This window comes from Macrobrachium nipponense, chromosome 24 (assembly GCF_015104395.2).
Source record: "Macrobrachium nipponense isolate FS-2020 chromosome 24, ASM1510439v2, whole genome shotgun sequence".
NCBI classification, from domain to species: Eukaryota; Metazoa; Arthropoda; class Malacostraca; order Decapoda; family Palaemonidae; genus Macrobrachium; species Macrobrachium nipponense.
In genome coordinates, this window is record NC_061091.1 from 25,847,376 (window position 1) to 25,874,875 (window position 27,500).

Below are 27,500 nucleotides of genomic sequence, written 5' to 3' on the forward strand. Positions count from 1 at the left end.
TACATTTGACACCCCCCCTCCCCAGGGACTAGTACTAAACATGGCAAAATAGTGTAGTTGAGTCACTGTTTCGTCGTGTTTAGTACTAACCCCTGGGGAGAATCAAATGTCCCTAAGAGCATTTCGTTATCTGCTTGAAATCACGAAAACATTGCGACTTGTGAAAACTAAATTTATTTATAAGATTTAAGCACAATCAAACATATCTAATTATTGTCAACTAAAAAATTCACCTTCGGTTTACACATATGAAAATATATCAATTCCGAGGTAGAGCAAGTTGGATATTAAAGGACATTTGTAGCTCGAATAATTTATAAGAATCACGGTGATGTGATAATTATTCATAATATGGCTACGTTCGTCAAACGTTCGAATTTGCTAACATGGTAGAAGGGGTTGGATATCGATTCTAATTACAAATAACCGAGTTCGACGGTGATTTGTAAAGTCAGAATCGATATAAACTTATAACCTCACTTGTTAGCCGAATCGCTAACGTCAATGTCGTCCTGATTTCGTCCCTGTCCGCTGGACGGTGGTTCGATCCCATGAGGGAAAGAAATTATTATCAACTATAAAATTCCCCTTCGGTTTACATATATGAAAATATATCAGTTCCGAGATAGAGCGAATTAGATATTAAAGGATATTTGTAGCTCGAAAATTTTTCGTGAATCACGGTGATGTGATAATTATTCATTCATTCATCTATACACACACATATGTGTATTATTATTATATATAAAAATATTATATATATATATATATATATATATGAGAATTTTATATATCATATATATATATATATAAAAAGATATATATATATAGACAATATATATCAGAGGATCTGACCTTTGTTGTTTGGCCTACCCCGGGTGCGGAAGACAGTAGAGGAGATATGGGCACAGCCACCCACCCCATACAACCTGCTTTGTCCTCCTCGGGTGAGGGGGGGGGGGGGGGCTGGTTTGGAAGATGATCGGGAAAGTAGGGTAGCAGTATCCCAGGGTTCCAGTATGGGTATCGCGTGCCATCAGTGGTCGAATATATACTTAATGTATTATATATATATATATATATATTATATAGATTATAATATATATATATATATATATAATTATATATACCTATATATATATTATATATATATATATATATATATATATACTATATTATATCGTATATAGATATATATATCTCCAAAGCCTTGGAAACATTTACCCAAAAATCGGTCCCATCATCATAAACCATGACTACCTGAAGGCCCGCATAGCATGTCAACGCGGGAGTCTGCCTCGCATCAGTCCAGAAAGTCAGAGCAATTCCAGGGTAAATGCAGGAAGTAAATACAGGCTCCAGTGGCCTTTGGAGATCACACTCAACAGGACCGTGAACTTTCCGTCTGTTAAGGACTCTTCCTTTCCACTTTCATTTTCGGGGAGTCACTCGCAGGATTGAAGGATGGACGAGAAGTCGTCACGTATCTCCAGGAAAGGTAACGTGGGTGCGGATAATAATAATAATAATAATAATAATAATAATAATAATAATAATACAAAATAATAATAATCAAACAAAAACTTCTTTCAGTTTTCTTCTGAAGATTGAAAAAGAAACCCACAAAATCACTTTGTAACTTGTTTACTTCTAAGTATTTACATTTAGTTTTACTCCACACTCGAGTACTTTCAGGCCCTTCTGTGGCCCATTCTCAAGAGATGTTTGGGATGTTAGGCCCTGGGGTCAAGGCCCGGCAGTCCTTCCTGGAATTTCTTCTTCTGCGTTGAGCTGTCAATTTATGTGATGGCTGTTCTGGTTTTCTTGAGAGTTGCCAATCCCCTCTTGTCGCTCTGATATCCTGAGCTGATGGTCAATGGGATTTACCCTTGTGGTAAGGGTGTGGTCACCAAAAAAGTCTGTTGGGCAGGAAACCTAATCTCCAGGTCAGCAGGGTCAATCTTAGCTTCTTTTAATATCAAAGCTCGGCTTATGGGATCAATTGAAGGAAACAAAGGTTTTACCTCAGAAGATCCCATCAGCCGAGCTTTGATATTAAAAGAAGCTAAGATTGACCCTGCTGACCTGGAGATTAGGTTTCCTACCCAACAGACTTTTGGTGACCACACCCTTACCACAAGGGTGAATCCCATTGACCATCAGCTCAGATATCAGAGCGACAAGAGGGGATTGGCAACTCTCAAGAAAACCAGAACAGCCATCACATAAATGCAGCTCAACGAGAGAAGTTCCAGAAGACTGCTGGGCCTTGACCCAGGCTAACATCCCAAACATCTCTTGAGAATGGGCCACAGAAAGGGCCTGAAAGTACTCGAGTGTGGAGTAAAACTAAATGTAAATACTTAGAAGTAAACAAGTTACAAAGTGATTTTGTGGGTTTCTTTTTCAATAATAATAATAAATAATATTATTATTATAATAATAATATTAATAATAATAATCATAACAATAATAATAATAATAATAATAATAATAATAATAATAATAATAAATAAACCGAATGTCGAAGAGACGAAATTGTCAACATTTGCGCCATCTATCCTTTGGACCCATAAAGAAAGAGGCCTCAGCGTTGCAGAGATGAGAGACGATTGAGAGACTGAGGGATGAAGAGAGAGAGAAAACGAGAGACAGAGAGGAGGGAGAAGAGAGAGAGATGAAATTCAAAATATTATTCGACATTTATTTACATGAGAAGGAGACCTCAACATTTTAAATACATCTGAAATGAGAGAGAGAGAGAGAGAGAGAGAGAGAGAGAGAGAGAGAGAGAGAGAGAGAGAGAGAGCCAAATCCAATTTAAGAGGGAATCCAGCAAGTAACACTGGTTTCAGAGATTTTCTGATGAGACCGAGTTAATTCAACATCTCGTCAAAGGTCGGTTATTTGAAACAGCTCTGGCTGAGAGACCATTAAAATCTTCATTTCTCTCTCTCTCTCTCTTCTTCTCTCTCTCTCTCTCTCTCTCTCTTTTTATATGGCCGAAGGAGAACGTTTGAAGGAACAGGAATAAAAAAAAAAAAGACAGAAAATGGATGGAAGGCCACATCACTTATTTTCAAGGCCACTGAAGATGATATTAACTCACGTCTCACTGTGACCTTTCAGTTTTTGCAAATTTTCTGACACTGAGATTTGGAATTCGGTTATGATACAATTAAGCACAGAGTGTAAGCCATTGTAAAGAGCTTGTGATGCAATTCAGCATAGTGTGGAAGCCATCATAAAGTGCATGTTTACAAAAAGAAAAAAAAATATTTAAAGTATACAGTAATCAGACCAAATAAAAACATGAATAAGAATCAACTTTCATTTATGGTAGGCTACGGGAGCCCAATTTTGCCCCGTTACATCGACCTTTATTTTTCCACTTTATCCGACCCCTCACAAGGATTCCACTGAATGGGCAAATACTTGAAGTGTGTGAACGTATTTAACCTTGGATAAATACAAAAAAAAAAAAACTGTTGTGCAAATCCATATACAAAGGGGAGAACTAAATCATTCATGTTATCTGATACCAAACAAATAAAATTTAAAGTAAGGTACTACACTGCTTAAGAAATAAGAAAATAAAATATGCAAAACAGTATAGGAGCCACAGCAATTAATAAATAACAGTGAAATTAATGCCGAAATTTACCTCTTCGCACAGGAAGCTAAATGAGCCTCAACAAATACATCGCTAACCCAGAAACACAAAACTAAAACACATTCTTTGCCCAAACAAATGCACGACAGATAGAATAACGTTAGTACGACAAGTAATTTGTCTCACAGACTAAAAAAGTATATATAAGTGGCAGGTGCAGTTTGTAAGCGACATACATTACAACCATACTGTGAAATACTGTACGTAAATAATACTGACAGATGCACCAGTAATGTAAAAGATCGAGTTACTGTCACCATGTAAAGTGAAGCCCAGACTGCCTTAAATGAGAAGAGAGAGAGAGAGAGAGAGGACGAGAGGAGAGGGATGAGAGAGAGAGAGAGAGAGAGAGAGAGAGAGTTGACATTGGTGCTTATTAAATTCACATACTAAATAATCTTCGAAATTATCAAGATATTCGTTATGAGAGAGAGAGAGAGAAGAGAGAGAGAGAGAGAGAGAGAGAGAGAGAGAGAATCACATTTCATTTATTTCGGTTGTTTTCCCAAGACATTGGGATCTGGGAGCTCTAAGCGGAAGACATATGAGTAGGAACACCAGATCAAGGGGAGCTTTTAATCAACGTCGGAAAACAAGAGCACAGGTAGCCCACAGCAATGCCTCGTGCCAGATTTTACGGAGAGTAGGTGAACGAACCAAGGCGTCATTTTTTCTTCTTTTTCTTCATTTAACACTTTTCAATATGCCATCTCTCTCTCTCTCTCTCTCTCTCTCTCTCTCTCTCTCTATAAACCAACACCCATCTCTCTCTATCTCATACTGACCTAAAAGACCACCTTCTCTCCATCTCTCTCTCTTATTCTTTTGGTAACTATTTTCGTCCTCGCTTTGTAACTGTACCTTTACTATGTTTCTTTTCTCACTCCAAACACTCTCTGTTTATGATATACGTGATCATTCATTTTTCCCCTTTGTTTTGCATTCGTCAATATCCCATTTTAATCTTCTTATTATATTACATTTTTAAACGATTTTTATGTCACGTTCTTTCTATTCTGTATTGATTATTTTTTCCGCCTTTTAATGCTTCCCCTAATGTAACCATTTTTTTCCTTTCCTCTTTTACCGCTTATTAATGCAATTCTTTATTATTCTCATACTTCCAAGTTATCCCCATCTATATATAAACGTATCGTCTCCAGCCTTCACTTATTTCTTCTTTATCACCTTCTCCTCCGACTATTCCTCTTTCCCACGCTACTCATCTTCAGCAATTCACCTTCTGCCTTACATTGCGCCACTGATTATACACATTATCTGTCCAACCACATCAGCTGTATCTAACGTTACATATTAACCCAGATCACGCGTTTTTTGTCCGAGAGCCTTTAGCGTCTGTTTAAATCTATGGAGTTTGTTTGTTTGTCCGCCCAAAATAACTTACTTGTTGACATCAACCACCGAATGAAAAGACTCTCGTGGGACGAACACCTGCGACTTTATATTGCATCAACATTTCATCAATCTTGGATTGAATTCGCTTGGGGTGATTGAGGTCTCACGCTGAGATTCCTGATTATTATTATTATTATTATTATTATTATTATTATTATTATTATTATTATTATTATTACAACGAAAAAAATATTGGATAAAATAAATAATAATAATAACAATGACAATCGCGATAGAATGAACTAAAATATGAAGGAAAAATAGTTTCTGATGTTTTTTTTAATAAAATATTTAAAGGCAAAAAGATTTATTTTCAATAATCGTTCATTTAACCTCTACAAATAAGTGCGTATTTATCGGACGAGGAATAAGAATAATGATGATATAATATAAAAAAGTGACACTTTCCAAAACAGAGGAGAGAGAGAGAGAGAGAGAGAGAGAGAGAGAGAGAGAGAGAGAGAGAGAGAGGACCTTGTTCGTCTTTGAGTGAATCTAGGTTGGCCCATAAATACCCACTTTACCCTCGAATTCCCTAAGAGATTAAGAAGAATGTCTCTGGTCTGTAAGTCCTCAACTACTTGAACTCGGAAGAGAGAGAGAGGGATGAGAGAGAGAGAGAGAGAGAGAGAGAGAGAGAGAGAGAGAGAGAGAGAGAGAGAGGAAGCAGAAACTCAGGACGACAAAAAGGAGATAGAGAATTTTGATTGCATCAGCTCCGATTCCCTGGCCAGGTGAGTAGGTTACTGTGTTAAATACCGAGATCAAATCGACTTTTTCATTAGCGTCTGTTTATGGTTTTTATTCGTTGAATTCGACTTCGACTTCGACTTCGACTTCGACTTCGACTTCGACTTCGACTTCGACTTCGACTTCGACTTCGACTTCTTTAGGAAAGGATTAAACATACTGCCAAAGAACACACATAACGCTAATGACTGATTCAGCGATGCTATGCGATCAATTTAGATTACAGAGGACGGCAAGAGCTTTCGGCTGGGGCGAGTTTCACATTCTTCACACTTCAATTAGCAACGTCACATACGTGGAAGCGTATGAGTCTATGAGTCACAGGGGTTGAAAATTTCTAAGGTGATAAATAAATATGGCTTTCCCATCCACTTCACACTGCAATTAACCCCGCCATGGGTAATTTATGAATCACTGAAGGGAAAATGGTTGATGCTTCACGATAATAATGCACTCCTTATCCACCTCACGCTCCAATTAGTGATGTCAGAAAGAGTGAAATACCTGGGCGGAGAAAGGTACTACTGGTTCTGGAGATGATGACGATCTCCTCTGTGTTGGAAATTATTGAATGGTCCAAACCTATAACTCAGAGTCACCTTGCTACTTCAAGATTGCACCACAAATAAAGATATAATCACGAGGGTTTAGATCTTGCGAAAAATTTCACAGATCAACATTCAACAAAACAAAGTTCAATTATTCTCTTCATTAAGCAGAAGAATTCTATCACAAACTCACTCCAATGATTTTTATGGTAAATCAATAAAATCTACAACCTTGTTTTTTAATAACTTTCAAAGAAATTGTATAAACTGGACTAAATATTTACATGTGATAGAAGTATTTACAAAACACATTAAAAATCCCTCTTAGTTAGGCTTCTATCTAACAGATCACTAAAACATAAAAGTATAATGACGAAAGACATTTTGTAATAAAAGCCACAAATAGTAGGAAGTCTATCCAACCAAAGCCGGAGCGCTCATGGACAAGAATAGAATATCAAATTGATTTCAAAGATAACATGTACCGAGTGAGAAACTGGTAGAGATAAAAGTACAAAATACTGATACCTTAAACTAATTGGGGAATGCAATTTCACAAAAGTACATTCGTCATCACATGAGGCGTCAATCAATAATAAAAAGTGAAGTAACTACCGACGACAATACCAAAGCGTAACTCCGCATACCTTCCGCCACATGAGTGCAGAGTAAATGACCCCATAGAGCATGCCAGGTCAATACAAAGCAAATGGCTACTGCATAAAAAAAAGCATTACAGATGACCTTCAACAAGCATTCCGGAAAGTATAACACACGTATCATTCCACCGTGATAGGCATCACATAGTTTGAGTACACAAATAAATTTCAGTGGTTCAACACATATCATAACTATGACGATACAAATTCCGTATGAACTTTTATGTGCCTTATGATAAATAGAACAATTATTGCATTCAGCGAAAACTCAAAACGTATTATCATATTTGATATATGTAATCATACAGTAATGTAGGCGAAGTATCGTCATTCAGATAATTTTTCTAGAACGGATATAATCATTGTGATGACGTAGCAGACATTCCACTCGAATTCCCTGTGGGTCCTGCAATAGATCTAATGAAGAGCGTCGCGGAATTGCAAACACCACATGGCAGACATCATCAACACACACATGCACACACACGAACATCATCGGTAGTGCCAGCCACACAAATGCTCAGGTGGCAGGCAAATACCCGTGAGATTCCTCAACCCTTTTGATCCAGAAAGGTTCGAAACGAGTCTGTCCCAGGTGATGTCGTTTAAAGGCTCTATTAATCCTGGTTTAAGGTACGGCTCGTCCGAGGGCCGTACCCTGCAAGCGCGCTTGAGTAATTATTGATTTATTCAATCGCTCGGTTCACTGACTCGCCAGAGTAAATGTTTGGTTTGATTTGTTATTAGCTGGGACGACGAAGCGCGTGTTAGTGTCAGATCTAAAGGAAGGAATCTATAACAATTGAAGCCGATTGGATCTTTCTTATTTGTCTGAACTAAAGGAGGGTTAGGGGAGACATAACACATCCACCGTCCTCTTGCAAACCTGTTTGTCCGCCAAAGGTAAGGGGCTGGGTTAGAATGGGATCGGGAGGGTAGGGGAGACATGACGTGCAGCGCCGGGTTCCAGCACAGCGTAAAACACCCCATCAAGCTCGTATGCAGAATAATGAATATGACTAACGAATTTCTTGGGCCGAAACATATGAAACTGACCTGCGCTTAAGCATCTCTCTCTCTCTCTCTCTCTCTCTCTCTCTCTCTCTGATGGACGGATAAATACACAGATGACATTAAAACATACTTGCAAAAATAGAGAAGGTACAGGTCATAAACATACGAATGAATGTCGTGAAATTACAGCAATAATTATGTTACAATTGATTACCAAGTGAACGACTTCACAATTGAAGCAATAAGCGAAGATTACAAAACCAACTGAAAATAGCCAAGAATATCACAAAATCACAGCGAAAAAGACTCAAGAAGATGATTCCTGGGGACCTTTCCAAAGAGATTACAAAGTGAAATTGCCTCACAGGAAGCAAAAGTTGGAATGCACGAAATTATCATCAAAGCTTTACATTCAATATGGAAGTGAATTGTTCGCGAAATCTTTTTTCCGGGGAAGAGAGGTGGAAAAGAGGTGACAGAGGTGAATGGAAGAAATGAGATGCAGTTATAAGTTGTCGTAGTGAAAATGGAATCGGGATCTGTGGCTTCATATGGGCCAAGGTGGTGGTGGTTTGGTCCTCACTAAAAAGGTCAGGGAAGGTTGGAAATAATTTGTACAATAGAAGAGTTAAGATGACCGAGTATGGTACTAACTGTGTGATCTTATAAAAAATATAAAAATTCTGAATATCCATGTCTTCTCTTTTCTATACTGAAAATCTCAGGGTAAGGCAAAATGTACACAGCTAATGTTAATACCTTAAATAAGCAATTGCATTACTTAAGAATACATACCTTATTATATATATATAATATATATATAAATATATATATATTATATATATATATATATATATATAAAACAAAAATGATAATAATAAATACGTAAATAAATAATTTAAAAAACGTGCCGTTTATCCAGTTCTCAACGCGTATACAATTTGACGGGAACACTTGGCGTCATCAAAACTGGGTCCGATCTCGCTATTCAAGTTTGCAAAATGAATGTAATCTTGCACGTGTTACGGTAGAATGAGCAACTTCTATATGTTTAGGAGGAGGAGGAGGAGGAGGAGGAGGAGAGGAGGTACTTTTTACCCTAGAATTATGAGATTCATAATGGTGTTTTCTTCAGAATGATAATCTTGGTAATAACTCTGGTTACTACTATGATAATTCTCGGCAGTAGCAACGTTGAAACTAGCAATTACTGAAGATATACGAGTAACAGTGGTAGCCGTATTCAAGCTTAAAAAATAGGCCCTTATTGTCCTCAAAGAAGGCGTTTATTGTCTAAGGAGAAGATACGAGTATGGTCCTTGGTATCTCTTTCATAAGAAATGTGAGCCATTGCTTGGTTCTTCATTTTTGTTTATTTAGATATTTACTTTTATATTTACCTATTTATTAATTGATTTTGTTTCACATGGTTCTCAAAACTTTTTCAGTATTTTATCATTTTCAGTTGATGCATTTTACTTATTTGAATTTCAAGGTTATTTGAATCGGAATATTGTGGTCCTGTTTTCAAGGGAGTTTAGCCTCTTTTGTGATATTTCAGTTTGAAATGAAATAGATATGTCTGTTGAAGTTTAGTTTGGTTCCTATTTGTGGTGTTTTTTGCAACGCATCAAAAAGAATTATGCGCGCGCTCAGACACATATATATAAATATAATTATAATTATATATATATATATTATCTCAAACATTTCCAGCAGATAACTAACATCTGATACTGAAAAAGTTAATTGTATCTTTCGTTGCGTTTACAGATATTTTTACGCATCATTTGCTACTTTCTGTTTCTAAAAAAAAATCTATTCGATATGACATACCACATTATCATAAGCTAAATATCTGCCAAATAGTAATAATAATAGTGGAAAGTAACAGCACCAACAAATGGAAGTTAGAGAGAGAGAGAGAGAGAGAGAGAGAGAGAGAGAGAGAGAGAGAGAGAGAGATTCACTTCCAGAATAAAGGATACATAGAACATACGAGTAAATTAACTCTCCTTCCGTAGAGAAGTACGACAAAATAAGAAAGGATTGCAATTCCGTATTCAAATTGGTTCCTTCTGCCTCGTCTACCAGTTTAAACTCCATCTACCGGAAGTGGCGAAACAACGGTAGAGGCGACTCCTTATCCGCCATGACGGTTTGCTTGTTCCCAATTACCAGCAAACTTCGAGTCGTACATGTCCAGGTTTACTGGTAATAAGAAAATTCGAACATTTAACATTGACTCCCTATAAAGAGCACAGTTCAGATGCAAGGCAGTCTGTAATGCTACGTGGAAAATGATGGGAGAACCACTTGTTGACATGGAACCCACCTCACCCATTACAGAAAATAATGATTCACGATAATTTAAGAGATGATTAATATTTGCAATATAGTTTCATATAAAAAAATAACTGCAAAAAAACGGGCAAAAAGGAAACAACACGAGCGAAAATATCCAAAATCATCACTCTGATCCATTTCAAAATGTATTTCATTCTTTAACTATATAGCTCAATCACCAACCGCCAGCCGCCGCCCCGCCCCCCCCCCCCCCCCCCCCCCCCGCCCCCCCCCCCCCCCCCCTTCCCCAAACAGCCCCTCAAACCTAATGAAATCTTGAGAGAAATTCGCGAATAGCTATTTTTAAGATACCAAAATAAAACACAAAGTTAGACGCTGTGGAATATTATTACAGAAAAATCACCCAAATGTAACCATATACTTGCTTAAAATCTATAACATAAAAACAAGCTCACAAACACACACACACACACACAAACACACCCACATTCCCCGCCCAAGGTAACCGGATAGGTACTTCATAGCAGCGTTTTAAAAATGCTGAAACGCCATGTTTAATATTACACTCCATCACAGCTCACTTCCAAAGGCAACACGGAATCTGATCGGTAACAAACATTTGCCTCCTCTCTGCAAATGTTTAAGTCTATGTGTATGTGCATAAATGTATTTTCATGCGTGTGAGTAATTACCAATTCCCCCACCCACCCACTACCAGAAATATGCAGTATATATATATATATATATATATATATATATATATATATATATAATGTATATATGTATATATATGTATGTATATATATATATATATATATATATATATATATATATATATATATATATATATAGATAGATAGATAGAAGAAGATAGATAGATAGATAGATAGATTAGATAGATAGATAGATATAGTATGTATATATATACTATACAATACATATATATATATATATATATATATATATATATATATATATATATATATATATAATATATATATATATACTCATAATAATTAAGCACACCTTTTGTATAGAAAAAAAAAATAACCAACTCCACTAAATTTTTATTCGTAGACTGCGTTTTGCATAACCCATATACTATATAATTATACACAATATATATATATATATATATATATATATATATGTATATATATATATATATATATATATATATATATATATGTATGTATGTATGTATGTACATAATTCGTATGTGTATATATGCACACGAGCTGGGTTATGCAAAACGCAGTCTAAGAATAAAATAACAAACTAAATTGGAGTGGAGCTGGGCATTTTTTTATCTGTACAAAAGGTGTGCTTAATTATCATGGATGTGTGGTCTGTCTCCTGATCATGGAGAAAATAACATAATAAATTTGCAAGGACGTTTTCTGGAACTTTGAAAGAGGCTGATTTGGCGAATATAGCAAAAGTAAATCCAAAATATCAAAGGAAGCAAATAATTATTTATAGACTTATTTATAGACACAACAAGATTTATCCCAACCATTTTAAGGAAAGACGAATGGCAAACATTTGGGTTCTTACGATTTTAACGTTAAGTTGGGAACCGTATATTTTTTAAGATACATACAAAGTGTATGAATGTACGTGCGTCTAAAAGTATTTGTTTCATTTAAATTTTGGGATTTACTTCTGCCATATTCGCCCAATCAGCATCTTTCACAGTTCCTGAAAACGTACGTACAAATTTAATATCTTATTTTCTTCATAAGCAGGAGCCAGGCCTCTACATCCCCGTTCATAACAAAAAACACAACTTGTATAAATAAAAAAAACAACCAGCTCTCCTCAACGTTCCTTATAAAAATACGCATAGATTTTTTTATTAGACTACGTTTTGCATAACTCAGCACGCGCGCATGGCTTCATAAAATATGCACAATTTCTTTTCGCGTACTTTCTGCATATTTCATGAATTTGCTCTCTCCATGACGCGGCCCAAACTTGTTTAAAACTAATTAAATGCTGGAAACTTTTGTGCATGACCAAATGAATAAAAATGAAGTATTTTTTCCCCAACCGCTTCTATTAAGAAATGGAAATTTAATCTGCACGAGAAAGAATAAAAAAGGGAGTTCTTCAATGAGAATAATTTTCTCTGCACAAGAGATACAACAAATAAACAAAGTTCCTCAAACAAAAGCATACAAGACACGCAATTACGCAATATATATATATATATATATATATATTATATATATATATATATATTATATATATATTATATATATATATATATAAAAGAGAGAGAGAGAGAGAGAGAGAGAGAGTAGTTTACAAACCAAATTATGTGACTGAATCACCCATAAACATACATAATGCATACATGCATACATACGAGAAGAGAGAGAGAGAGAGAGAGAGAGAGAGAGAGAGAGAGAGAGAGAGAGAGAGAGAGATGTTTAAGGCTTTAAAATGCTAGGCAAAGAGCTAATACATTTGGCAGGCGATTTTTTCAAATAATGATCTCCACTATCTACTTTCATTTAAGTAAACTCTAACATATTGTGTCTTATGTACTTTCCAGTTATCTACATCTCTTTTGTTGTAAATCATAACGTAAAAGGCCTTTGAGAATCTTTACATGATGAAACCTACAACTTATTCATCACCATATCAAGAAAACTGGAACAAACTCATCTACTTTCATTGTCAACCTTAATTAGATTCTGGTCCTTCGTTCATCAAATATGAAAAGCATTAAATTTTTCACATCTTCCCATCTCAACACAAAAAAGTAATCAATTCAATTTATCTTTGAATACTTTTTGTTCCAGAGCAAATACTGAGATAAGATTAAGGGGAACCCTTCCTTAAACATCTACTACGTGCGTCTGTCTAGGCATTTATGAACCGGCTTTTAGAATGACATTGCAGAGGTTAAAATTGGAGCAGAGGTTAAAATTGGAGTATGGTATGAGACAGGGGTGGGGATGCAGTGGGTGGTGGGTGACTTGGGAGGGAAGGGTAATTGCTTCCCCACCTCTTCGTGAAATTTAAATTCTACATTCTAACTTCAACGGTGAGGGAGGAGGAGCAACTGCCTTACCTCCCCTTCCCCAAAATTAAAAATGTAAAAATCTACTTTCTGGCATGAAGGAGAAATGAAAAGAAATACATAAGGATAAAAAATGAAAACGAAAACCGTACAACAAAAATTAAAGTTGACCCATATATCCGGGTGGGGAAAGCTGGTGGATATCCCCCCCACCCCCCACCCCCTCCATCACAATCCCTTCAAAAAACAAATAAAAACCGTGGAACCCATTTTTCCTATGTAATTAAAAACACAACCTCGAAACCTACCGAACCTACCCCTATCCCCAATTTGCCTTTCATACAACAAAAAAAAATCTCAGTTTTTTTAAACTTTTTTTTTAAAACAATTATAAAAATATTCAAATTAAAAAAACAAAAACTTGGGATGTCCACCTTATTACTATTAAAACGCTTGACTCAAATTCCCAATCATGGCAAATCTCCTCATAGAATTGAATTGAATCGAATGTAGAATTAAGGCCAAAGGCTAAGCACTGCGACATATGAGGCCATTCAGCGCTGAAACGGAAATTGATAGCAAAGGGGTTGAAAGGTATAACAGGGGGAAGAGGGTGTACAGTAGATGGAAGAAAGTGTCTTTTGAAAGGAGGTACGAAAAAAGGCACGAAAGAGGTTGCAGCTAGGGGCCGAGGGCACGCTGCAAAGAACCTTAAGTAATGCCTACAGTGTACCGCATGAGGTGCACTGACGGCACTACCCCCGCAAGGTAAATTCTCTTCATAAGGGAAGCAATAAGCTAAGAGTTGTATCGCGCCAAATATTATCCTAACATGACCAACTCTACACCAGGAAACACAGTTTTATCTAAATCAGTACGAAACCAAATTCGTGTACGTTCGTGCGCGCGTGACATCACCTTGTCGAACATGGGCGGACTTCAATTTGACACCAATATAGGAAAAAAAAATGAATATTGGATTCTCTGGGACAAAGTTCTGGGGAGGGGCGGGACCATGCTGAAGGAGCCCAGGAAACTTCTTCCTCCTACGGTGGCGTCGCCTGTAGGTGTGCGCGCGTGAGGGGCCTCTCGCAATTTGTTGGCGCAATTATGCAAATCAGTTCATTCGTTACGTTGGAGAAGGGGGTAGGGGGGGGGGGGGTGGGAATTGTACGCCCTTGCGAGCTGGCTGGGCTAGTTTATGTATGGGAGATTGGGGATGGGAGGGGTGGGGGGTGATACGAAGGGTGCGATTCGTTTAAGCATGGGAACAATAAAGATTTTATAGGGGAAATTTATCGCTTACTGATATTGATTTTTCAATAAGGAAAAAGACGGGATGGGAAATACGGGGCTCTGAGCTTAAAATGTAAAACCTATTCAAGGAAGTGGGGCAGCTTTAAAGGAGGTAGTGATGTGGAGAGAGAGAGAGAGAGAGAGAGAGAGAGAGACGAGGAGAGAGCAGAAGAGAGAGAGAGAGAGAGAGAGAGAGAGAGAGAGAAATAAGTCTATGAACTTCATAATTAATTGGCTGTCATAAAACACTGTGGATTATCATAGACATTTAAAATGGGCGAAGTTTATATTTATTTTGTAAAGGTGCTGACACAAATTATTGGCTCAGATATAGAAAATCCATCAACATGAATATTAAATAAATATGATGGCAAGTTTCACATAATGTACAGAAATACCAGCAAAGTTTGGCGTATTGGAAACTACTTTAAAAATATTGTAACATATATAAAGAAAAAATTCTTAACGATATATTCCTGTATCTATAACATTATTTTGTAGGTATACTTCTATACATACATACATACATAGTACATACATACATATACATAAGCAGTAAATCATATTTAACCAGGAAGTAACACCTCGGAAATGCTTGTCAGTTCACATAGAGAGAGAGAGAGAGAGAGAGAGAGAGAGAGAGAGAGAGAGAGAGAGAGCATATATCTACAGGACACGAGTTCTCAAACACATACACATATACTCCATATACAAACTCATACACATATGCTACATATACGAAAGAAAGGGTGTGGAAGGTTGGGAGATACACTGCACGCACTAATATTCACCTTCTTGAAGAGTATCACCAGTTTCGTGAAGACTTCACCAGCACAATACAATTACCTGCAAAACAGAAATAGGCACGTATTACCAAAAGGGCACTAATAAGTTAGTACACACGTGTCGTCATTCACTTTTAATGAAATATATTTTAAATAAATCAATGAGAAATTCCAACAACTAAAACATAAATAATTACACATTTAATTAAAAAATTTAACAACATCGAATACATATCATGGATTATTTCAACATTGCTTAAGTAATTCTAATAACTCAGACATTGACAGTCGTTTTAACTATCCATCAGCAACATGGTTTCATTCAAGCGCCAAATTTCTTAACTATATTTCATATTGGCGAGGTTAATTTATGAGAAAGTTCTACGGAAAATCATACTAAGAAGGACGATAAGAATAATAAATCATACTAAGAAGGACGATAAGCATAAAAGAGGTAAAAATGATCGAATTCCAAAATGAAAATGCAGGTACAAGTTACATAAATATAACAGAAACTGTTCACGGACTATTGTTAAATTCATTGGGGAAAAAATCACATTTCCTTCGAACATGTCCTACCGCACTCAAGTCGACCCAACTGTAAATGGGAACCGGTGTCGGCTATCTATCTATCTATCTATCTATCTATCTATCTATCTATCTATCTATCTATATATATATATGTCTGTGTGTGTGTGTGTATTTATATACTGATAGATATAATTTGTTAATAAATGTTCATGAAATATGGAATTTTTATAATTCCATCGATATTTTGAAATTTTTTTAATTATGTGTCATGTACATACGTGTATATATATATATATATATTAATATATATATATAGAGTATATATATATATATATATATATATATATATGAGAGAGAGATGAGAGAGAAGAGAGAGAGAGAGAGGGAATTGAAGAGAGAGAGAGAGAGAGAGAAATATGATTCCGAACACCAAAGCTCTCACGAGTTGAAAACAACTCTACGGAGTCCACTACCCCGACTTCACTATCTAACCGCTTATGCATTAGAGCTGAATAAACCCAGTGGAAATGACATCAAGGCTTCAGGAATTCGGAATAAAATATGCATTTCCACGTCCCTCATTAGCATACGGTATAAGGCCTGCTCTAACCTCGCTTCAATGAGGCCCGTTCAGGTCCGCGCGAAGTTTGCTTAAACGGCAAAAGGGAATCTGAAGAAAAATTCCACAGAAATATTCATGGCATTCAATGTGACTTTGCTCTCCACACCTGACTTTACATTTACTGTGTGTATCTTGTCCATTATCTAATACACTGTACATACATACTTACACAATAAAAACACAAATGTATACAAATATTTACTATATAAGAAAAAAAGTTATATTTTGATATACATCTCACTAAAGCAGAGAGAGAGAGAGAGAGAGAGAGAGAGAGAGAGAGAGAGAGAGAGAGAGAGAGAGAGAGAGAGCGCTCAAAGACTTTTCAGTCCATCCGAGGGGACATCGTGCGCTCACTTTTCAGTAAGAACAGTTTTAATGCTCATTCAGTGTCCTAATGATTTTGCCTAGCTTTCTTTTAAACTCTTCCACACTGCTGATGTGGCAGTTTATTCCACGTGTCACATATCTTGTCTGTAAGGAAGTGCTCACGATGGGTTGTGTTGTATCTCTTCAGTTCTAGTTTCCATTAATTATTTCTTGTCTTGTTTTCGTTTTACGTAAATAGGTTACTGTCTACTTTTTTTATGCCTTTCAATATTTTGAATGTTTCTATTCGTTGACCTCGCAATCGTCGTGTTTCTAAGGCATAAATGTTCAGGCTCTCTGGTCGCCTTTGGTAACCTATTTGCCTGATGGATGGAATTAACTTTCTGGCTCTTGCTTGTACCCTTCCTAATCTATTTATGTCATATCTTAGTGTTGGTGACCAAATCTGTACTGCATACTCAAGATGAGGTCTAACTATCTTTGTGTAGAGCTGCAGCACCGTTTCCCTTGTTTCTGTATTTGAATTGCCTCTTTATATATCCCACAAGTTTCTGTGCCTTCTTCTCAGCTTTTATGCGCTGTTTTGTGGATTTTAAGTCCTTGGTAATAATGACTCCGAGATCCTCTTTTTGTCCTACACTATTTATGTCATTCCTAAGCAGCATGTAGTTGGCATGAGGGTTGTTTGTTCCTATTTGTACCACCTTACACTTATCCAAGTTGAAAGGTATTTGCCATTTTTTTTACCTAGTTTGGTGTCATCTACAAATTTGGCTAACCTGCAATTTAAGCCTACATCAATGTCATTAATGTAAATAAAAAAACAAGAGAGGGCCTAAGACAGAACCCTGGGAACTCCGCTTGTTACATCTGCCCATTCTGATTTTTCACCATTTATTACGAATCTCTGTCTTTCTGTAAGTTAGCCAGTCTTCGATCCAGTCTCCTATTGCTCCTACAATTCCTAAAGCTCTAACTTTTGTCATTAGTTTCTTGAGTGGAACTTTGTCAAAGGCCTTTTGGAAATGTAAGTAGAGTATGTTTATTGCTTTACTACTGTCGTAAATTCCAAGCATGTTATGAAAAAACACCAAGAAGTTTGATAGGCAGGTTCTGTTTTGTCTGAAACCGTGTAGCTGTTTAACAAGAAGTTGTTTCTATCAATGTGATCCACAATTTAATTTGCAATTATGGATAAAAAAAATCCTACAAACGACCGATGTTAGATAGATAGGTCTATAATTTCCCGGCTCTTCTCTTTTTTGTAAACTGGGGGCACATTACCTAGTTTTTTCTGTAGAGTTTATATAGGTGAGGAACTATCTCCTCTTATAACTCTTTTAATTTCTCTTGGATGAATCCCATCCGGGCCAGGAGATCTGAACTTGTTTAGTTTTTCTATTTTGTTTTTAATGTCCTTTTCTGTAAAAATTATTTTGTCCAGTGGTTCTGCCCCTCTATATTTAAAAGCTGGTTCAGGGATTGAGGTACTGTCTTCAATTGTGAAAACACTGTAAAAATACTCGTTCAATAATTCTGCTTTTTCCAAGTCTGTTGTTCAGGGGTCTGATGGGGGGGAGAGAGCACCGAGAGAGAGAGAGGAGAGAGAGAGAGAGAGAGAGAGAGAGTGAGAGAGAGACGAGAGAGAGAGGAGCTGAGAGACATTTGACCTGTAGAAACAATTACAGTATCTCCCATTACTTATTTCAACTATCTACACTTTTTCTATCCTTTATCGTTTAATATATATATATAAGATATATATATATATATATATATAATATATATATATATATATATATATAACACACATATAATTATATATATATATATATATATATATATATATATATATATTACCGATAATTATTGATTAACAATAAAGGATAGAAAAAAAAAATGTGTGGATATAGAAATAAGCATTGGGATATACTTAAGTAAATGTTCTACAGAAATGTTTCTATATACATACATACATACATACATATATATATATATATATATATATATATATATATAATATATATATATATGTGTGTGTGTCTGTGTGTGTGGTTGTGTGTATTATATATATATATATATATATATATATATATATATATATATATATATATATATATATATATATATAACCATTAATCACTGACTCGGTCGCTGCAATCTACTACGGAGTTTCTCATCCGGCCTTGATTCAGCTGATCCAATTTCTGAAGAGGTTCATTATGGGCCTTCTACTAATCAAGAGAAACACCCCCTTCTCTCTCTCTCTCTCTCTCTCTCTCTCTCTCTCTCTCTCTCTCTCTCTCTCTTACTCTAGTCACATCTCTTTTACCCTAATCAATCTCATCATTTCGTGGAGCCTAAGGGTTAAATGAATTATAAATTCAACTTGTATAATCAACTTCCAATTATTTTTCTATGATTTGTCAAATCAAATTAATAAGGCTAACATTACAAGAATATCTTTGAAATTGATCTAATTTTCAAAAATAACCTGTTTGAATCATATCGATTAAAAAAGGAATAGCAGATTATAAAATACTTTAATAGTCAAATATATATTTAATACAACGTATTTCAGCATGTATTCAAAAGTGTAGTTTAAAAAAGAATCTTAATCCTTTAAACACTAAACGTATCCTTTTACAAAAAAAAAAAAGGCACATTCAATGAACTATTACAAATCTTAAGAAATAAATATTACCTATAACCTTCATAAAGAAAAAATAAATACAAACAATACAAAAGAAAACCTGTCTACAGCATAATTTTTAGTCTTCTTTCAGCTTAGCGTGAAATGAATGAAAGAAAATCAAATATTCAAAAAATAAAATTAACCCACATATTATTTTTAGAGTAAATCAAAAAGATACAAAAATGAAAGTATTAAAGAGAAGTTTTCCATCGATACAAGGTTCCTATTATAGACCAAGCTCGAATTAAAACTGGGCAATAAGAATGAATTAGGTTACATATATATATGTATGTATGTATGTATGATATGTATATATATGGATATATATATGGTACTGGTATAATGGTATAAGATATATATATATATATTTATTATATATATATATGTTAATGGGGGGATATATATAGATATATATATATATATATATATATGTTAATGGGGGGATATATATATATATATGTATGTATGTATGTATATATATAATATATATAAGTGAAAATTATCCAAATGAATAATATAACAGACGGAACACAAAGGAACACTGTATGTAAGCAATTTTTCTACCTTTTTGAGACATTACTGTAACCACAGCCTGAAATAAAAGGGTATCTTCATTTATTTTTTACACGATTTAACATATAATATATATATATATATATATATATATATATATATATATATATATATATATATAAACATATATGTGTGTGTGTGCGCGCGCGCGCACGCATACATGTAAAAACTAATGTTACCAAACCGGAAAAAAAGAATTGAAAACTTTCTTCATTTTTTTCTGTCCATTGAGCCACTTATTAGAAATTACTCTCATTAGATATTATTGCCCATAATTATGACACTCAACTGTTAATCAAACGTTATTTATTCCACTTATTTATTCCATTTCATCGTCATTTGCTTGGAGAGAGAGAAAAAAAATAGGATATATTCAAATTACTCGGAATAATAAAACTGGAATGTGCTAATGATAATGATAAGTTATGATAATTGTTGAGAAAAGTGAGCAAAATCAATAACAAGGAAAAATAAATGCTGTATCATTTAAATTAAACGTCTCGTATGTCAATTATTATCCATTATATACAGCAATGTTATATGCGCCTTTATTGTAAAAAGTGAAATGCAAGCAATTTACCAAGACTCCAAACCCGGTGCCCCCTCCCCCCGTAGCATACCCTACGACCAGTGCAAATTAATCAACCTTAACATGTCTGCTGTACCTTTGGTTGTTTAACCAGAAATGTTACTTAAGATGATCATTAATAAATACTAATGTTATGTGCACTTATGACCCTTGAATAACAAAGGGGCAGGAAAAAAAGTTTATGTATGTGTGTATGTGTGTGTGTGTTGTCCGCGCGCGCGCGTCTAAAATGAACAAAGGTACCTTGCATTAGAGTAGAGCTGGCGAAGGCCAAGACGGTTTAACAACAAACACAAGCGCAGAAAACCTTTGCCGTCTATTCCAAGGTAATAAATCACGAAAACAAAGGAACAAACAAAGGCGCCGGACCAAAGCAAACAAGCACAAAGCGAAACCAACTCGATTCTTACGTCTCTACGTCACGCGACTATTTGCAACTATTATTTATTATTATTTCTATCGTTACTGTACGTCATTAAAAACTTATGGAATAAATACGAACAATAGAAAACAATAAACAAAAACCAATTAACTCGTACCTATATAAAACAAGAAAACAACGACATTTGGACCAAAAAAACAAATACACAAATGCAAGCACGCGAAAGAAAAAAAATTATACCCCACCTTTGCATTCACGCACGCACTGAAGGCCAGACAAGCAGAGACAACGCAAGGCAAGACCCAATTTCCATTATCGCCGTTCGGACGATCGATAACGACTCTGGCTAGCTGATTGGCACTGGCTTTGGCTAACGAAAAAGTTTACGTGATGTCAGTCACATAATCTCTCTGATTCTGACATCGTTCTTATACTGGCACTGATGATGACAGCGATGGTGAATGTCGGCTTTAAACGTTTCAAGACGATAATAATGCGTTAATGGTGAATGTAAGGTTTGGACATCTTAGATTTGTTTAGGTGAATATGGCTATAATAAACATGATGGTGATGGTAAACTCTTCTTTCGAACGTCATCTCAAGACGAAAATGATGAATCTAATAATGGAAATTGTGATGATAAGGGTGACCTTTAAATTTTAAAATTCCCTTTTGATGTATAGGTTGATAATGAATACCACGATGATGAGATATGTACGGTTGAATGTTATAATAATTGATCCAGAGATAAAGAATGTATGGTGAACTTTGAAAGTTGTACAAGTACACTGAATTGTATATATATATATATATATATATATATATATATATATATATATATATATATATAATATATATAGTGTATGTGTGTGTTGAGAAAGAGGTTTAAATGGACACGAAAGTAAAGTTCACATTTTTATAATAAATAAAAATAAACTATTTTAACTTTCAAGAACGCTTTTCTTACCACCCTATTACAACTAATATACTATTTGCTTAGAAACCAGATTAGTATTTCCAGATTATTTCAGCATTTTCATGTTACTTTTATTCAATTCACTAAACCCTTACCATAAGCCTTACCAGGCATTAATTCTATCTCAGTTTTAGCCTTAATCTCTCTTTTTAGTTACATAATATCTTTGATATAATAATTAAATCTGTACCTGAAGTCTTATTAATTATTTGATGTCCTTAATACCTCTAGGACACTCTTGCCTCCGACATTAATCTACTTCAATGTTCACCCGCTCTCTCTCTTTAATACATTTAGTACTCGAATTATGTTAAGTGCCTAATCCCCTTATTACAGTCGCACCTTATCATCGACCTTACCTGCCTTATTAATCGGTCAGTGACCCTTCACTTACTCATTTACATAAGAAATATAATTATTTTCCATTTCTTATTTTTAATAAACATTCCCAACCCATTACCCCTATTCCAAAGCAATTTCCTCCTTAATTCCACAAAGGAAGAGCCCAACCACAACTCACCTGTCTTTCGTTACTTTATCAAGTAATTCCCTACCTAATTGTAATTTGCTATATGTGCCCTTCTTTATCTCATTAAATAATTCCCTAATTCCGATTAACTAGCCGTAAAAATGTTTTTGAGATGTGATTTAATCTATTCTAAGAAATAATTTTCCAAAATTTTGCTATAAAATTATTAAGATTATACATATGTGATTTTCCTTACAAAATGACTAAAATGCAGAAAAAGTTACGTATATATTTAATTAATGATTTAATTACTTGTACGTACACTTGAAAAAATATAGATAAAATACATATATTAGTACCTAGAACTCTACAATCATACCCACCTTAACCAGCAACTTGCCACTCAAAAGTTAATAATAATAATATTAATAAATAGTATCACACCCCGATTCAAATGTTCAGGCTATGAATAGACTTTAACTTTACTACCGGTCAATGACACTGTAACCCTGTCTTTTCCCCTTTGTTTGATAACTCGGGAAGGTTTGGGATATTTCATAGATCCGGCCTCTCTCTCTCTCTCCTCTCTCTCTCTCTCTCTAAAAGGGTCAGTTTGCCCTCTCTGAAAGTCACTTTCTCTCATTTTTTTGGTGAATGATTTTCTCTCAAAAAGTTACTTATGTGTTTCATTTTCCAAGTGAAAGCAATTCTCCATCTCTGTCTTGTTCTGAAAATGCTACCGTCTCTCTCTCTCTCTCTCTCTCTCTCTCTCTCTGTGTGTGTGTGTGTGTGTATCGGTCGGGGAAAGACCCACTCTCTCTCTTTTAAAAAAACCATTCATCTTATTCTTGGAAAGACTCTCTCACTCCCTTCCTCGCTTACTTCTCTTACTATGAAAAACATACGTCTCTCTCTCTTTCTCTCTCGAAGTAAATATTTCTCGTTGCCGTGCCTAGGATGACTCTGTTTCACTTTCTCTCAGTCGGAGAAAGACTCTCTCTCTCTCTCTCTCTCTCTCTCTCTCTCTCTCTCTCTCTCTCTCTAAGCCATTTTCTCCTTCTCTCCTTTGCTTCGTGAAAAAACTCATCTATAAATTGTTCCTCTCTCATTAAGTCCTTAATACTCACCTCTTGTCTTCCTCTCTCGACTTCAGTTGCCTACTCAAATTCCTCCTCCTCCTACTCCTACTCCTCGCACATCACCTCCTTCCACTTCTCTCTTATCTCCACTTATGACAAGTGGCATTCCACTTCTTTAATCCCGATAACCCTGGAAGTGTCACCTCCTCGCAAGAGTTCCTCTCATTCGAGTAGATTCGGTGATCAAAATAACAATCCCCTTTGCCCCTGATGTGGTGGTGGTGGTGGTGGTAGTAGAGAGAGAGAGAGAAGAGAGAGAGAGAGAGAGAGAGAGAGAGAGAGAGAGTATCAACGTCTGGCCAGTGTAACTTGGGAAAAATAGGACACTTTTTTAATGGATACTATTAACAGTTTAGTAAGATTTTGATACTGTTAACAGTTTAGTAATGCAGAGAGAGAGAGAGAGAGAGAGAGAGAGAGAGAGAGAGAGAGAGAGAGAGAGAAAGGTGGGAGGAATTACATTTTGTTTTTGATAGTGAATATTTTGCCGAGAGAGAGAGAGAGAGAGAGAGAGAAAAGGGGATGAAAAATTATTTTGTTTTTGATAGGAATATTTTGAGAGAGAGAGAGAGAGAGAAGAGAGGAGAGAGAGAGAGAGAGAGAGAGAGAGAGAGGAGAGAGAGAGAGATTATGACATATTATATCATAGATTAGGAATGCTGAGGTCAACAAGAGAGATGACCTTCTTCCTTTGCTCTTTGCTCTAAGAAGTACTGCGATTAGTGTAAACTGATTACCACTAACTGCGTACTGGATTTAGAAGTAGAGGATGACTAAGGTAAATATAGATAAGCCATGTCTTGCAATGATACGTTAAAAATACTTGTGATGTATCACTAAGTTAATGTTGATATATTATTTTAATAATTCCTAGAATCAAGATGAACCGTCTATAGTCTGCACATAGAATATTTTTTAAAATATAAAACATCTCCTATACAATACGTGTTATATATATATATATTATATATACTATATATATATATATATATATATATATATATATATTATATATATGCAAAAAAAACACACAGACATATATTATATTTATATATATATAATATATATTTATGTGTATCTACATATATAGTATATTAATTATGTCCTTTAAAACCTTAAGCCACATACACATAATTTGTGCAATTAATCCACACCTTTTGCATTTCACCATGCAAACACTTCACACACTACACACACATACACATACACATACACACACACACACACACACACACATATATATATATATATATATATATATATATATATATATATAATTTATACATATTGCTATTTACAAATGATTTTGAAAAAACGAACCAAAGCATTTTCTTCCATACAAATAAATCAAATATAAACGTAATAAAACATTTAAAAAAAATCATACTTACTTTGAAAGTTCAAAAAGTTGTTCTTGCATCGCAAGTCTAGCGTTAATACTCCAGTTGTATCAATGCAGCAGAAACTTTTTTGTTTGTGTCTGAACACATACTCCGATTCAATTTTCACTTAATCCTCCGAACACTTTCGTTCTCTGTAGGAAATTTGCATTGATTTCATGTGAACAAAGTACGACACACTTCTACATTTCCATTTCTTTTGAAGGAAATAACAAAACACTTTTTTTTCGTAGTACGTTGGGGGAAATTAACGCGGCATGTGGCACTTTGCAAGTTAATACAATAATAATAATAATAATAACAATAATAATAATAATAATGGTCACAGTGACAGTTTTTTTCAGTATAACAAAAACACAAATAACGACGTACAAGCAACTTAAATCAACTCCGTGACAATAACAAAGAAAATAACACGATTCCAAAAACAAAGAATTAAAAACATTGCAAAATCAACAAGAAGAATAAAATTTGATAAGAATATTGAAAACTTTCAACCCCCATTTCAACACGTGTGCGCACTAGAAAAGAGAGAAAGAGAGGAGGAGTCCATGTGGTTTTTTTTAAAGCTCGACGAAAGAAGAAAAGCTCTTCCGTCTCCTGGACACCCTCTCAGCGCAGTGCCAGCGACAAAGCTAGACAAGCCCCACGCGACAGACCTTCCCGGCACCGCTCTTAGAGTGCCACTGTTCGGTAGCCACATGAGACAACGTGGGTAAGCTGCTGGGAGCACCAGAGAGAGAAGAGAGAGAAGAGAGAGAGAGAGAGAGGAGAGAAGATCGAGAGAGAGAAGAGAAGAGAGCGACGGTAGGGCGAGTGAGCTTTCGGGACGAAGGCGACGACGACGACTGGGAAGGGGGATAGGGGAAGGAAAATGGTTTAGGATGGGGAGGGGGCCGGGGGGGGGGGGGGGGGGGGGGCGATGATCGTAGGGGTCGTACATACCGGGGACCTCACATAATCGGGAGGTGGGACCATATCAAAGGTGTGTTAACCACCGACACACATACACACACACACACACACACACACACACACCCTCTCCTCCACTAACCCCAAGCAAACCACCCTTCCTTCTCTCTCTCTCTCTCTCTCTCTCTCTCTCTCTCTCTCTCTCTCTCTCTCTTGGTCGTCTCCGATACATATACCTGGTCAAAGAATAATCTATTGAAACCACATATACCTAGTTAATGACACTAATTATTTTTCTGAATTTTCTTAACTTTTCAGTATTCTTACAAACTTTGAAAGAGACACCAGATTCTCTCTCTTCTCTCTCTCTCTCTCTCTCTCTCTCTCTCTCTCTCTCTCTCTTCGCTCAAGTCACATTTCTCTCACTCTCTATCAATTTGTGTTTACACACACACACACACACATATATATAATATATATATATATATATATATATATAGTATAGTATATATATGTATATATATATATATATATATATATATATATATATGATATATAATATATATATACTATATATATATATATATAATATTATAAATAAAGGTTTTTGCCACAAAGGAAAAAATAAAAAAGCGAGATAGCCGAGTACTTTCGGTCTTGTTCCGACCCTTTACTAAGGCAAACTGATTTTACAGAGGAAAACATAGTCAAAAGAAGGTTTAATATCCAAACTGACACTACAAGAATAGCAATAGGTCGATTTCACTCAACAGAAACGAGGAAACGCCTGAGGGTAGCCACACCTTGGAGGATACACGCGGTAAACAGGTTATTCTTCCAGAAAACAGAACATTTTGAAAAAAACAAGGAAGCATATACAACTTATTATCATGAAATTTAAACAAATTTTCCCCAAAAATTATTATTAATGAAAAGACGAAAGAAAATATAAATATATATATATATATATATATATATATATATATATATATATATATATATATATATATATATATATATATATATAATATATTATATATATATATCGAGCAAGAGAAAGAGGGAGAGAGAATATCGAACACAACCAGAGAGAGGGAGAGAGAGAGAGGAGAGAGCGAGAGAGAGAAAAATAATAACTATATGAACATGTGGGACTAATTTATTAGTATTATTTATTTATTTTTTTAAGGGTCTTCATAAAACATCTTACAAATTTATGGTCCTAAAAGGTTACAATTTTCCCAGACTAAGATTTAGGTTGTTTTTATTAGTGATTTGTATAATTTGGCGATTCCAGTAAATTTCTTGAAACATAATCATTAGATCTAGCAATTTACCGAGGTATCACCCCCAATTAATTAACAATGAGATTTTTCCCTCAGATGGATAAACAGTGCATTTGA

At 35.3% G+C, this 27,500-nt stretch overlaps 1 protein-coding gene across 1 annotated transcript in view; it reads right to left on the minus strand.

The window, feature by feature from the left end:
- LOC135205530 (discoidin domain-containing receptor 2-like) overlaps positions 1-25,863 on the minus strand; it is a 580,705-nt gene extending 554,842 nt beyond the window's left edge. Inside the window, 3 exon segments of the mRNA XM_064236283.1 lie at positions 15,486-15,540; positions 25,177-25,319; positions 25,845-25,863. The gene's annotated coding sequence lies outside the window, so the exon portion shown is untranslated.
- Between the last annotated feature and the right edge of the window lie 1,637 nt (positions 25,864-27,500).